At 46.9% G+C, this 12,572-nt stretch overlaps 1 long non-coding RNA gene across 1 annotated transcript in view; it reads right to left on the bottom strand.

The window, feature by feature from the left end:
• The window catches only part of LOC123585654, a 152,917-nt gene that overhangs the window by 52,241 nt on the left and 88,104 nt on the right, over positions 1-12,572 (bottom strand). The window lies entirely within an intron of this gene.

The raw sequence follows: 12,572 nt of genomic DNA, 5'->3' as shown, positions 1-12,572 counted from the left end.
AAAGGTATTGATCTGTTCAATCATTAATATGATATTGTGGGGTGAGGTGCGTCTGGGTAGCTCAGTCGATTAAGCGTCCGACTCTTGATTTCGGCTCTGGCTGTGAGCTCATGGTTCACGGGTTTGAGCCTCACGTTGGGCTCTACACTGACAGGGTGGAGCCTGCTTGGGATTCTCTCTCTCCCTTTCTCTCTGCCCAACCCCCTCCCCGCCCCCCCCCCCCCCCGGCACCGTATCTCTCTCTCTCAAATAGATAAAAATAAAATAAACTAAATGTGGGATGAAGAAGGAACCCAGGAGAGAGGTGGGAAAGGCAGGGGACTGTGGGCATCATCAGCTAGAGCTAGGGAAGTGGAGCCGTGCGGTGGGAGGGCAGAGGCTGTTCTCCAGGATCTGTAGGCTGGGAAGGAGAGGGCTGCAGGGCTGAGGGCCCGCGCTGGGACACCTCTCTCCAGCTCCCTAGTCACTGACATCATGTTGGTCACACACCAGCTCTACCACTTGCCAGCTAAGTGACTCTGGCAAGTTGCCTAAATCTCGCTGTGCTTCAATTTCACCTTTCGTAAAAACGAAGATGGCAATGAAAGTCCTCGTCTGCCAGGTAACTGTGGGGATCAAGCAAGGTAGTAAGTGTGAAGTGGTAGGAGGTGATCTGCTGTGTTAACAACAACGAGTGTATCGCCCTGGCTGGTTTAAGGGTGCCCAGAAAGCCAAACAAAGAATGTCAGAGTTGTTAGAAAACGGGAGCAGTTACCATGGAGAAAATGTATCAAAGTAAAGGGGGTGGGAGGCGGGGGGAGAGGGGAGGTTAACCAGAGCCACCAGAGTCTGTCTTGGGCAAATCAGTGAAGGGGGGGCTTGAGTGTTAAGGCCTCTCATAAACCTGCTAAGCTTGGTACCAAACGATTTTCATTCTTTTTCTCCAAGCCCTCCCTGCTCGTAGAGCCTTCCTCCCACCTCCCAGGTATCCGCTCCCATCCCACCCTTTGGCCGTGGGTACAACCTCCCACCACCTGGTGTGGTTCCCTCATGCAAGGACACTTGTATTTGCCACTTTACTGACAGTGGCCATCAGACCTTCCCTGCGCTCAGATCCCTGCCTGTCCCCTGCTAGGTGACAGACGGCTGCAACGAGGAACAAATCCTAGACATTCACGGCATACTGCTTTCTGAGCGCCAGAGTGGCCTTCAAAACCATTTCAGGTGACGGTCACAAAGTTTTAAATTGGTATTCTAGACAAATATGTGGTTTGGGATCAAAGGAAAGCAAAGTGCTCATCAGGAAGGATTCCTGGTCATAGCAGATCGAGCTATTTCTTTCCCAGGGTGACGTTCACCACGCCCAGTTTCCTCTACCTATATGTCCCAAAGACACCTCCCATGCCATCTGTCCCAAACTGATGGCACCATCATATCTTCAAAACCAGCTTCCCCTTTGTTCCTTTTCACAGGTGCTGGCAGCCCCCACGATGAATCAAATCTGAAATGGGTCGTTCATTCTTGATTCCCCCCTCTTCCTGAACACCCCGCCACCCTTCAATCACGTCTGCTAAATTTGGGGTGACCAAGTGCTATGGTCTGATAGGTTGTGTTACCCAAATTGATAGGTTGAAATCCTAATCTGCAATGAGATGGTATTTGGAGGTGGGGCCTTTGGGAGGTACTTAGGCCATGAGACTAGCACCCTCACGAATGCAACTAGTGTTCTTATATAAGAGACCCGACGAGAGAGCTCCCAAGCCCCCTTGTGCCACGTGAGGATACAAGAAGTCTGTGACCTGGAAGAGGGCCCTCACCTGACCATGCTGCCACCCCGGTCTTGGGCTTTCAGCTTCTAAAATTATGAGAAGCTTCTGTTGTGTATAAGCCACCCAGGCTGTGGTATTTTGTTCGAGCAGCCTGAATGGACTAAGGCACCAACCGTCCCAGTTTTCCTGGGACTGAGGAATTTCCCAGGATGCGAGACCTTCAGTGCCAACATTAGGGAAGTGTCATGGACGTAATGTTCTAGGCAAAATTCTGGGAAGGATGTGACCCTTAAGCATTCGTATAGCAGTCAGTGTTATGCCACATCCATATCTCTCAGAATTTGGGGGCTCTTGTTAACATCCACTGCAAGTCTCTGCCTCTGAACTTAGGGGCTTCTCCTCCCACCCCTGCCCAACCTCCGAAATCTCTGCCCACCTGCACGTAGATCAGAAGTGCTAGGAAACGGGGCTTCTGGGTGGTGGCTCAGTCAGTTAAACGTGCGACTTCAGCTCAAGTTATGATCTCACAGTTTGTGAGTTCAAGCCCCATGTTGGGCTCTGTGCTGACAGCTCAGAGCCTGGAGCCTGCTTCAGATTCTGTGCCTCCTTCTCTGTCTGCCCCTCCCCCACTCACGCTTTGTCTCTCTCTGTCTCTCAAAAAGAAACAAACATTATGGAATTTTTCCTTAAAAAAAAAAAAAGCGTTAGGAAACTCTGAGCCTTGGAAGCAGTTCTCTGGAGTGGTGTACAAATGCCCCAGCCCCCTCTCTTTGGAAAGGATAATTTGGAGATGTGTTATTTTACACCATCTCTCAGTTTCGCCACACATTTAAGCAGGTGATTCGCTGCCTGCCCCTCTCTCTGGGTCGCTTCCCTGCCGGCGCTCCCTGTACTTCTCAGATAAACTACTTGCCCCCCAGTCTGCTTCCGGGGAAGCCCAAGCAAAAACAGTCACCCGAGGAGAAGCCCTACGCCTCACATTGGAGCTTGTAGATCAGGACTATTCAATAGAGCTTCCTGCGCGATGGGAATGTTCTAGATCTTCGCTGTCCATAACGAGAGTCACTGGCCATGGATGGCCATGAAGCATTTGAAATGTGGCTAGTGTGACTGATAGGCTGAACTTTAAAGTTTACTCCATTTTAACTAACTTATACTTTACTAGCCACATATAGCTTGTGACCATCGTATCGGATAGCACACATTAGGGGTCAATCATACCTTTCCCTTTATAGAAGTAAAAAGTGTTTTGATTTCTTAAAAAACAAGGGTTGGGGATTGATAAGAAGAAGGGGTGTGGAAGAGGTGGGGTGAAAACCCCGGTTTTTGACAATTCCCTTTCCCCTGGGTCTGTGGAAAAAAGTTGTGTAGTTGGAGGATGATTCACTGATGCTGTCCATAAAAAATAGGACTCACAAATCATAGACTTACCTGCGTTAATTATAAATAAGGCTGGCACCCCTCAGGATGCTCTTAGGTCTTGTAATTAGTTCATATAAAATCACTCAAGTGTTCTCTCGGTAAAGTTCAAGCTACATCCAAGCTACTTTAGCCTGTTCTTTCAGCCACATGTTCTTAGAGACGAGGTTTCCCATGACCTTGGGTTTATTACGTCACCATGAGAGGTTGAGAACAACCTCCTTGGCAGGCACGTTGAATACATCTTCCTAGGAGAGAGTGTTTGCTAATACCCAATTGTAGTGCCGAGAAAAAAATTAAAATCTCTTCCCAAAGTCAGGCTGTTCACACAAACCAAGGGCCCTTGTAATTATGCAGAGTTTTGTGTTGTGACCAGTTGTGCCTCTTGCTGTTGTTAAGACAGAGGATGCAGTATGGCGACAGGTAAGTGCTTGGGCTTTGGGCTACCGTGACCTAGGGCAGACACCTGACACTTCCTCTATGTGACTGTGACCCTTCGTCACTTAATCTTTCCCCATCTGTACAATGGGCATAATAGTTGTCCCTAATACCTGCCCCACTGCAGCGGTGTGAAAAGAGTAAATGAAGCAATGGAAGGAGAGGTCGGCACATTGCCTGGCATCCAGGAGGCACTCAGTACTTAACATCACCTTCACCAGTGGCAGCCCACAGACCCGAGTTCCAATCCCAGATCGTGTGACCTTAGCCAAGTTGCCTAACCTCTCTGTGTCTCCATTTCCTCATTTTTAAAGTAGGGATGATCTCGAGCTTGAAGGATAGCGTAGAACACAGATCATTTGTAGGCAGTACTTGGTATGCAAATCGGTACTAATTATGTAATTATTATTCTACCCTTTTCCCCCCGTATAGGCACGTGGTGGAAGTGGAATGAACACTTTCTAACTTGATTTTTCCCTCCTCTGCTGAAAAATGCTAGGCCTCTTTGAAATCGCATTAGTGAACTCTGAAATTTGAGTTGCAGTCTATCAAGCTACGTCAAGGGTATTCCCTCATTTGACTTCTTGGTTTTTTCTGATTGTGGTCAGGGATAAATTTTGTATTTTATATGGCAATTTCAGTCAGATTTTTTGGGAGGGGGCTAGGAATAAACCAACATTATATGAGTACTTTGTGTCCAGCACTGGGTCCAGATTTACCTATATAGTCTCATTTTGTCTTCATAACAATTCTTCGTTGTTCCTCTAAGGGGCTAGTCTCATACCCATTTCAAAGGTAAGGAAACCGAGGCAAAGGGTGGCTAAATGGGCAGTACAAGATCATACAGGGCAAAGCCATGTTTCAAAGCCAAGCTGTCTCTCTCCAGAGCCCCAGGTCTCTGGTCGTCTGCTATCTCCCCACGATGTGAGCTTTTCCTCTTCCTCAAGGGGCTCAATCCTGGCCAGATGTTGCTAACATGAGGGTGGCCACATCCACTTAAGCTCTTCTGAGTGTCTCTGTTCTTTCCTCTCCTTGACCCGCTAGATCTCAGCAGCAGTTCAGGCCCTGGTCTCCCTGCCCTCAAGGTCTAGGTGGACAGCAGCTGTCCCCACTTGTCACATCATGGCGGTAGATCCTGTGCTTGCTTCTCTGTGGTTAAAGAGCTCAGTGAAGCATATAATGCTATAATGGATTTCCAGTTGCTTTAGCTAACATCCTAGCTCTGGTTCCACTGCAGGCCTTTACCATTCTGATGGAGACCAGGTAGCACAGATTGGGGGGTAAGTGGTAATGCAGTGCGTGCATGCTGCAGGGAGTCAAAAGCAGGTTTTTGATTCGGTCTAATCTCTCTTGTCTGTCTCTATCTCTCTGCCTCTCTCTCCAACAAACTGTTTATTACACAGACACAAATGTGTTGCAAAACTCCCCCTTTTTAAAAGCAAGATGGGGGCGCCTGGGTGGCTCAGTCGGTTGAGCGTCCGACTTCAGCCAGGTCACAATCTCGCGGTCCGTGAGTTCGAGCCCCGCGTCGGGCTCTGGGCTGATGGCTCGGAGCCTGGAGCCTGCTTCCGATTCTGTGTCTCCCTCTCTCTCTGCCCCTCCGCCGTTCATGCTCTGTCTCTCTCTGTCTCAAAAATAAATAAACTTAAAAAAAAAAAAAGCAAGATGGCGGCTCATTTCCAGGCTGCTCTGGTGGGTTGAACAATAACCATATATGGGCCAGATCCGGGCTGCATGTCACATAATTCACATTCTTGGCCTCTTGAGTCACTGTCATTATCTAACCTTTCCAGAGAGCCTGCAGTGTGTGGGCATGGATGGACAGGAAATCAGATAAGCCCCATCTGTGTGCGCATCTGCTTGGGGACCTCTTTACCTGTTTCTGGAGAAAGAGTTTCACATTTGCAGTAACATGACTGAAAAATTCTTGCCTTAGACTCTAAGGCCTCTTTAACTCTGGAGGGAACTATCAGAGGTTCCAAATAGAGACAGATTATAAAACTGTTCTACAGTGAGAATCATTCTCCAAATCCAGTCTTCATGCCAAACCTCTTCCTATTCCCTTTAATCTCAAAACTATTGAGACAGATTCTTCTTCTGCCCTCAGTCCAGCCCTCTTCAAACTGGAAGCACCTTTGGAAGCTTTCTTTTGGAAAATTATCCCTACGTGGTGGAACGCATCCCTGCCCCTCTCCTTATCTGTCCATGTGCCCCCCACCCCCATCTTTGCCCCCTGGTTTGTGTAGAAAGCCTTAATAAGAAACAGTCTGTGAGAGTTTTCCAGGGCTCTGCAGTGAGGTGAGGTGGGGGAGCTCATCCCATCCCAATGGACCCTGTGTGAGGTCCAGGCTTAGGGTTGGGATACCCACATTCTCCCGAGGAACTGGTTGGCTACTATCCTAGGGACCCTGTCAACTAACTCTGGGCTCGCGCACTTGAAGGCCCATGGGGCATTTCCCATGAGGAGCGTGGGCTGGGTGGGCCACGTGAGAACTGAGAGCACGTGTGTCCTTCAGAGGGGAGCTGTCAGCTCCAGCTGATGTTGCCATCTGGGAAGGCAGGCCCAGTATTGTTGTACCTTCCATATCTTCTGATTGTTTTTTTTTTTAAAGAGAAGCCAGAAATGCTTTCCAACAATAGGAAATGTCTCAATTTGTTAAGGTTGGCGACCATCCAACTGAAACATAAACAAATAGTACTGGAAGGACCCAAACAACATATCAGTGGGCCACATTTGGCCCACAAGCCGCCATTTGCAACTTTAGGCAAACCCTCCTGGCATTGACTACTGAACCCACATGCATGGCCTACACTTAGCAAGCCTAGAGGATGTTGTGGCATGCATTTTTTTACTCGATAGTATTTCAGTCTTCATCTTCTGTATCCTTGTTTCCATTTTTGTTTTCTCCATCCTCATCACTTAATCCCGTTGAATATTATCTTGTTAAATTGCATGTGCCACTGAAGAGAGCTTTCTGGAATAAGAAAGCGAAGTCATCCACTACTTATCTGCAGCACGCCTTTCTGCCCCGTTTCCCCACGCCTGCCCATTTGGACAGGTCTTCAGATGAATGCCAATTAGTCTAAGACAATCATAGTAACTCTACTCCTCTTGCCAATGACTGGGTTGGGCATGGTCATGTGACATACCTCTGACCAATGAGATGTAAGATAAAATCGGAGGGAAGGGGATGCACCATGGGAAAGTTTTCCTTGGTGAAAAATCTCCTGAGTTCCTGATGCCCTTGTCAGTCCCAGAGCTAGCAACCTAGGGCCTCCCTCCTTCTGCTTCTGGTCAGGTGAAATAGTTAGCTTTTCTTCATATTGAAGCTACTGTTGGTCAGGTTTTTCTATCGTTTGCTACCAAAAGCATCCAAACTGATACAGAAAAGAAAATTTCTGGGTCCCGAACCATGCTCCACTCAAGAGATGAGATTACTTATCTATCAGTGGGCCCAGGTTGACTGCCCCTTGAGGCCTCTTACATGGAGAAAACCGAAGACTCTGCCCTCTCTGCCAGGTACTTGGGAACAGATCACAGGCACATTCATTTGGCGACATTTACCAAATGCCTACACATGCAACACTCATCTCCAACAACCATGTGGGTAGGGGCAGGAGGTACCAGATGTGTGACAACCTCACAGAATTCCAAAGATGAAAGCTGGAGGGAGTCCTTGCTTAAAAGGGCCAGGTGAATACATTTTCATCTCACAACCTCTCAGGATTCCCAAACTGTCAGGATTGGGCCAGCTTGGGCCTCCCTCCTTTCCTGTAGCAACATTTTAGCCTCTTACTCTACCATCAACTAGAAAGTGTGGTTAGAGACACCTGGCAGAGGCGTCCAGGGCTTAGCCAGCCTTGAAGGGGCTGCAGTGAGGAGACGTGGAGAGTGTTTACTACATTCCACAGCAGCCACCCTATGGTCTGGGAGTCCTTCTCCCTAACTCTAGGTTCCTCCCAATACCTTCCATCTCCTGAACCCATTAAGGCCACAGAAAACCCTACGAGGAATGATGATAATACTAACAGCAGCAGTAATGGTAGGAATGATTAATCCCGAGCAGGACTGTGTGCGTCAGACCCTGTCCTAAGTGCTTTACTTCTATTAGCTCGTGTAACTCTCGCAGCAACTCACGACTTAGGGGATAAGTTGTCCCCATTGTACACATGAGGGAACTGGGGCCCAAGTCACGTAGCTAGTCCCCTCACAAAGCAGGGATTCGAAGCGAGGGGGTGTGGTTCCCAGTGCTAGCACTGTCCCACCCAGGGCTAATTGTGCCCACTGCTGGCGTGGGAAGAGGGGATAGGAAAACGTTTACTTCTCACTCTCTGCATGACTTGGATTTTTAAAAAAATCTTGAACATGCACTACTTTGGGCTGGGTTACAAATATTAGACATGACAGCGACCACACGCTCTTGGGAGCATGTGTCTAAAGACTGTACATCTTAACCTCTGACCTGCTGCCCCTCGTACAAGCCTATGTGTCCCATTCCTCCAAATTTCTACCATCCTCCACACTGAGGAGACACTAGAAGAAGAGAGATAAAGGGTGGATTCTACAGGAACCATATGGTCCCCAGATAACCTTGGCTAGAGCACCTCTGACCTGGGGAAGGGGTGAAGTGGAGAATTAGTCAAGTAAAGATGCAAGGAAGGTGAACTTGGGCGGGGCATTTGTCTTCGCTCTTAGATCGCAGGGTTTATAGCATGAGGGTCAGAAGCTACTGATATGTTTCTACAAAGCGAGCATCTGATTTCTTGGGTAGGTGTCTTTCTTCATTTAGATGCATGTGCCAGTACTATGGCTATGTAACAGTTACCCCCTCAATTCGGTGGCATAAACAGCTACCCATCACGCTTATGGATTCTGTGGGTCAGAAATCCAGCCAAGGCAGAATGGAGATAACTTGTTGTGTCTGCTCCACAGTGCTGGGCCTCAGCTGGAAGCCTTGAAGGCTGAGAGCTGGGATCCTCTGAAGGCTCGTTCACTTGCGTGTCTGGTGGTCGGTGCTGCCTGTTGGCCGAAGGTCTCAGTTCCTCTCCATGTGATCTCTCTGCTTGGACTAGTCTTGGCTTCCTCACTGCATGGTGGCTGGATTCCAGAAGTGGACATTGAGAAGATGGCGGGGAAGGGAAGAAGAGAGAGAAATACAAGCACCAAGTGGAAGCTTTACCCTTCTTAGGATCTAGCAGCCTAAGTCACACAGTTTCACTTCCGCCATTCCCCAGTAGTCAGCACAGTCACAGGCTCGTGCCTAGACTCAAGGGAAAGGAAAACAGACTCTACCTCTCAGTGACTGGGTGTCAGTCGCACTGTAAGAAGGACATGCTGTATGAGATAGATATCTCCATCTTTGGAAAACCATCTGTCCTGTCATATGATGATGACAGCAGCAGTAGAATGTCAGGTGTCATCGACCAGAGAGACCACCCGCCCCTGTTATAGCTTTGAAAACACTCCTCACACTAGTTTTAACAATTACCCATCCTACAGGTGTGCTGTTTCAAAGGGGCACATGCACCCCCATGTTTATAGCAGCGCTATCAACAATAGCCAAAGGATGGAAAGAGCCCAAATGTCCACTGACAGAAGAATGGATAAAGAAGATGTGGTATATGTATAATGGAGTATCACTCGGCAATCAAAAAGAATGAAATCTTGCCATTTGCAACTACATGGATGGAACTAGAGGGTATCGTGCTAAGTGAAATTAGTCAGAGGAAGACAAAAATCCCATGACTTCACTCATATGAGGACTTTAAGACACAGAACAGATGAACACAAGGGAAGGGAAGCAAAAACAATATAAAAACAGGGAGGGGGACAAAACATAAGAGACTCTTAAATATGGAACAAACAGAGGGTTTCTGGAGGGGTTGTGGGAGGGGGGATGGGCTAAATGGGGAAGGGGCACTAAGGAATCTACTCCTGAAATCATTGTTGCACTATATGCTAACTAACTTGGATGTAAATTTAAAAAATAAAAATAAATAAAAATAAAATAAACAAGTAAATAATGCATTTAATTTGTTAAAAAAACAAACAGTTACCCATCCTTCCCTTCCATCAGAGTCTTGTTCTGAGCCAGTTAATCTGAGAAACCGGTCTCTGTTCATGGATGCTAATGGGTTACTCATCTCATAAGACCTAACTACAACTAATAGGGACCTGCTTTCTGGAGACATGATTACTTAGCCTAAGAAGTGACTTAATAATGGTCCCAGAAGAAGAGAGTGGGCACGACTGGCTCTCTTTTGGTGCCGCTCAGCTCATACTGAGTGGACAGCCACTTGTCTCTCTGAATGCCAAGCAAGGATCTGTATGACAGTTCAATTAGTGTAAGATTGCTAAGAGCAGGTATTCACTGCATACCTGAGCGTGTAGAGGGGAGCGCACAGAAGTCCTTTATCTTCTGGATCAAAGATGTTAACAATAATGGTGTTTGAGTGGTAGAATTGGGAGTAATTTTTGTTCTCTAATTTTCTCTATTTTCTAATTTTTTCATGAGTACGTATTACTTTTATTATTTTTTTTAATGTTTACTTATTTTGAGAGAGAGAGAGAGAGAGAGAGACAGAGTGCGAGCAGGGGAGGGGCAGAGAGAGAGGGAGACACAGAATCCAAAGCCGGCTCCAGGCTCTGAGCTGTCAGCACAGAGCCCGATGCGGGGCTCGAACCCATCAGCCGTGAGATCATGACCTGAGCTGAAGTCGGATGCCCAACAGACTGAGCCACCCAGGCGCCCCTGTATTACTTTCATAATAAAAGAAAGAACATTTTTAAAACTTTCATCAGTAAGAGATAGGCCGACAGGAAACCTTGGCTCCAACCCTTCTCTGTCACTATCATTGTGACCTCTGCCAGGGCCCTAGAGAGACAACTCTCTGACTTTGTTCCCACAGGTGTCGATGTTGACGCCATACCTAACTCGTGCTCCATCACAAGGTTGTCACGATTATCTCATGGGTGAGCAAATGCAAAACATTTGGAAAAGGCATTATTGCAAAGATCTATTTCTTGCTATTGGCCCTTTTCCCCCCTGAATAAGCTAGACTTCCCCAAAACGATAAAAGTGAAGCCAAGTTGTTTACTTGTTTACCCTAACATCCATGGCCATTGTGGAGGCAGACGCCGAAATATAGGTTTCACAAAATATTTAGAAATCCTGTGAAGCTCCTATCACAAATAGAATTTCCTTTAGCATTTTCTTCTTTGGCCTTCTCGACATCTATCTTACAACTCCATGCAGCACCTGTGAGCTAATAAATAATGTATTCAAAGAATTCTGCAAATCCAGAAAGGTCACCATTTGTACACCATCAGTCTATCAACAGAAATTTTTGGCTTAAAGTAAAAAAGCAGGTTTATTTTGATGACTGGTGACTTGGAATACCAGCTGCAAAAAAGGAATGGGAAATGAAGACCTGCCACCTAATCCCTTTCCAAATATTCATTTAAAGTCCAACTTTCATCAGAGTGGGTGGGTCTTCATGGGTGAAACCTTGCCAGATGGATTGCTGGTGGGAATGCAAACTGGTGCAGCCACTCTGGAAAACAGTATGGAGGTTCCTCAAACAGTTAAAAATAGAACTACCCTAGGACCCAGCAATTGCACTACTAAGTATTTATCCAAGGGATACAGACAGGTATGCTGTTTCGAAGGGGCACCTGCACCCCAATGTTTATAGCAGCACTATTGACAATAGCCAAAATATGGAAAGACCCCAAATGTCCATCGACAGATGAAAGGATAAAGAAGACGTGATAATATATATACAATGGACTATCACTTGGCAGTCAAAAAGAATGCAGTCTTGCCATTTGCGACAACATGGAGGGTATTATGCTAAGCGAAATTAGTCAGAGAAAGACAAATATATGACTTCATTCATACGTGGAATTGAAGATACAAAACAGATGAAAATAAGGGAAGGGAAGCAAAATAATATAAAAACAGGGAGAGGGGCAAAACATAGACTCTTAAATGCAGAGAACAAACTGAGGGTTGATGGAAGGGTTGCTGGAGAGGTTGGGCTAAATGGGTAAAGGGCATTAAGGAGGACACTTGTTGGGATGAGCCCTAGGTGTTATATGTGGGGGATGAATCACTGGCTTCTACTCCTAAAATCATTATTGCACTATACGCTAACTAACCTGGATGTAAATTTAAAAAATTAAATTAAAAAAAAAAAAGAAAGCTTGCCAGATGGGTACCTGAAGATTGGGAAAGCGGCATAACCTGGAATTGAGACGAGTTGGGTTGCTACAAGCCTTCATTAAGAACTGAGGGTATGGAGGCCCCTGGGTGGCTCAGTCAGTTACGCATCCAACTTCCTCCTAGGTCGTGATCTTATGGTTCATGTGTTCAAACCCTGTGTCGGGCTCTGTGCTGACAACTCAGAGCCTGGAGCCTGCTTCAGATTCTGTGTCTCCCTCTCTCTCTCTGCCCCTCCCCATCTCGTACTCTGTCTCTCTTTCAAAAATAAATAAACATTAAAACAATTTTTTAAAATAAAAAGAACGGAGAGTATGCACAGCCTGCCGTGGGTGTCAGCTCTGTTATGGCCTGGAGTCCCAGGCCCTGCCTGCCTCGTGGCACAGTTGAAGAGGTTAATGACCCCGCAGAGACTCAGGACCACTCACCACCAGCTCCTTGGATCCCAGAGCAATCCCGACTGAGGCCCTAAGCCTTGCACAGAAGCCCCGTCCTTGCCCCCAAGCTGGGAATGACTTGTATCGATGACTTCAGTCTCACCAGTTTCTTATGTTTCAGCAGCCCCACTCTTCCCTCGTCCTGTGCCGTGAACATGACCTGCAACAGGCACTCTCACCCAGAATCCTTGAAATAGACGATATCCCCATTCTCCCAACGAGGAATGTAATTTAGAGTCGTCAGAGGACTCGCCAAAGGCACACACCAATGGCAAAGTCAAGTGTGCCCGTCCCAAATCCCTTCCTTT

Source organism: Leopardus geoffroyi, chromosome C3 (assembly GCF_018350155.1).
Source record: "Leopardus geoffroyi isolate Oge1 chromosome C3, O.geoffroyi_Oge1_pat1.0, whole genome shotgun sequence".
Taxonomy (NCBI): Eukaryota; Metazoa; Chordata; class Mammalia; order Carnivora; family Felidae; genus Leopardus; species Leopardus geoffroyi.
This window is presented reverse-complemented; position numbering and strand designations above follow the sequence as displayed.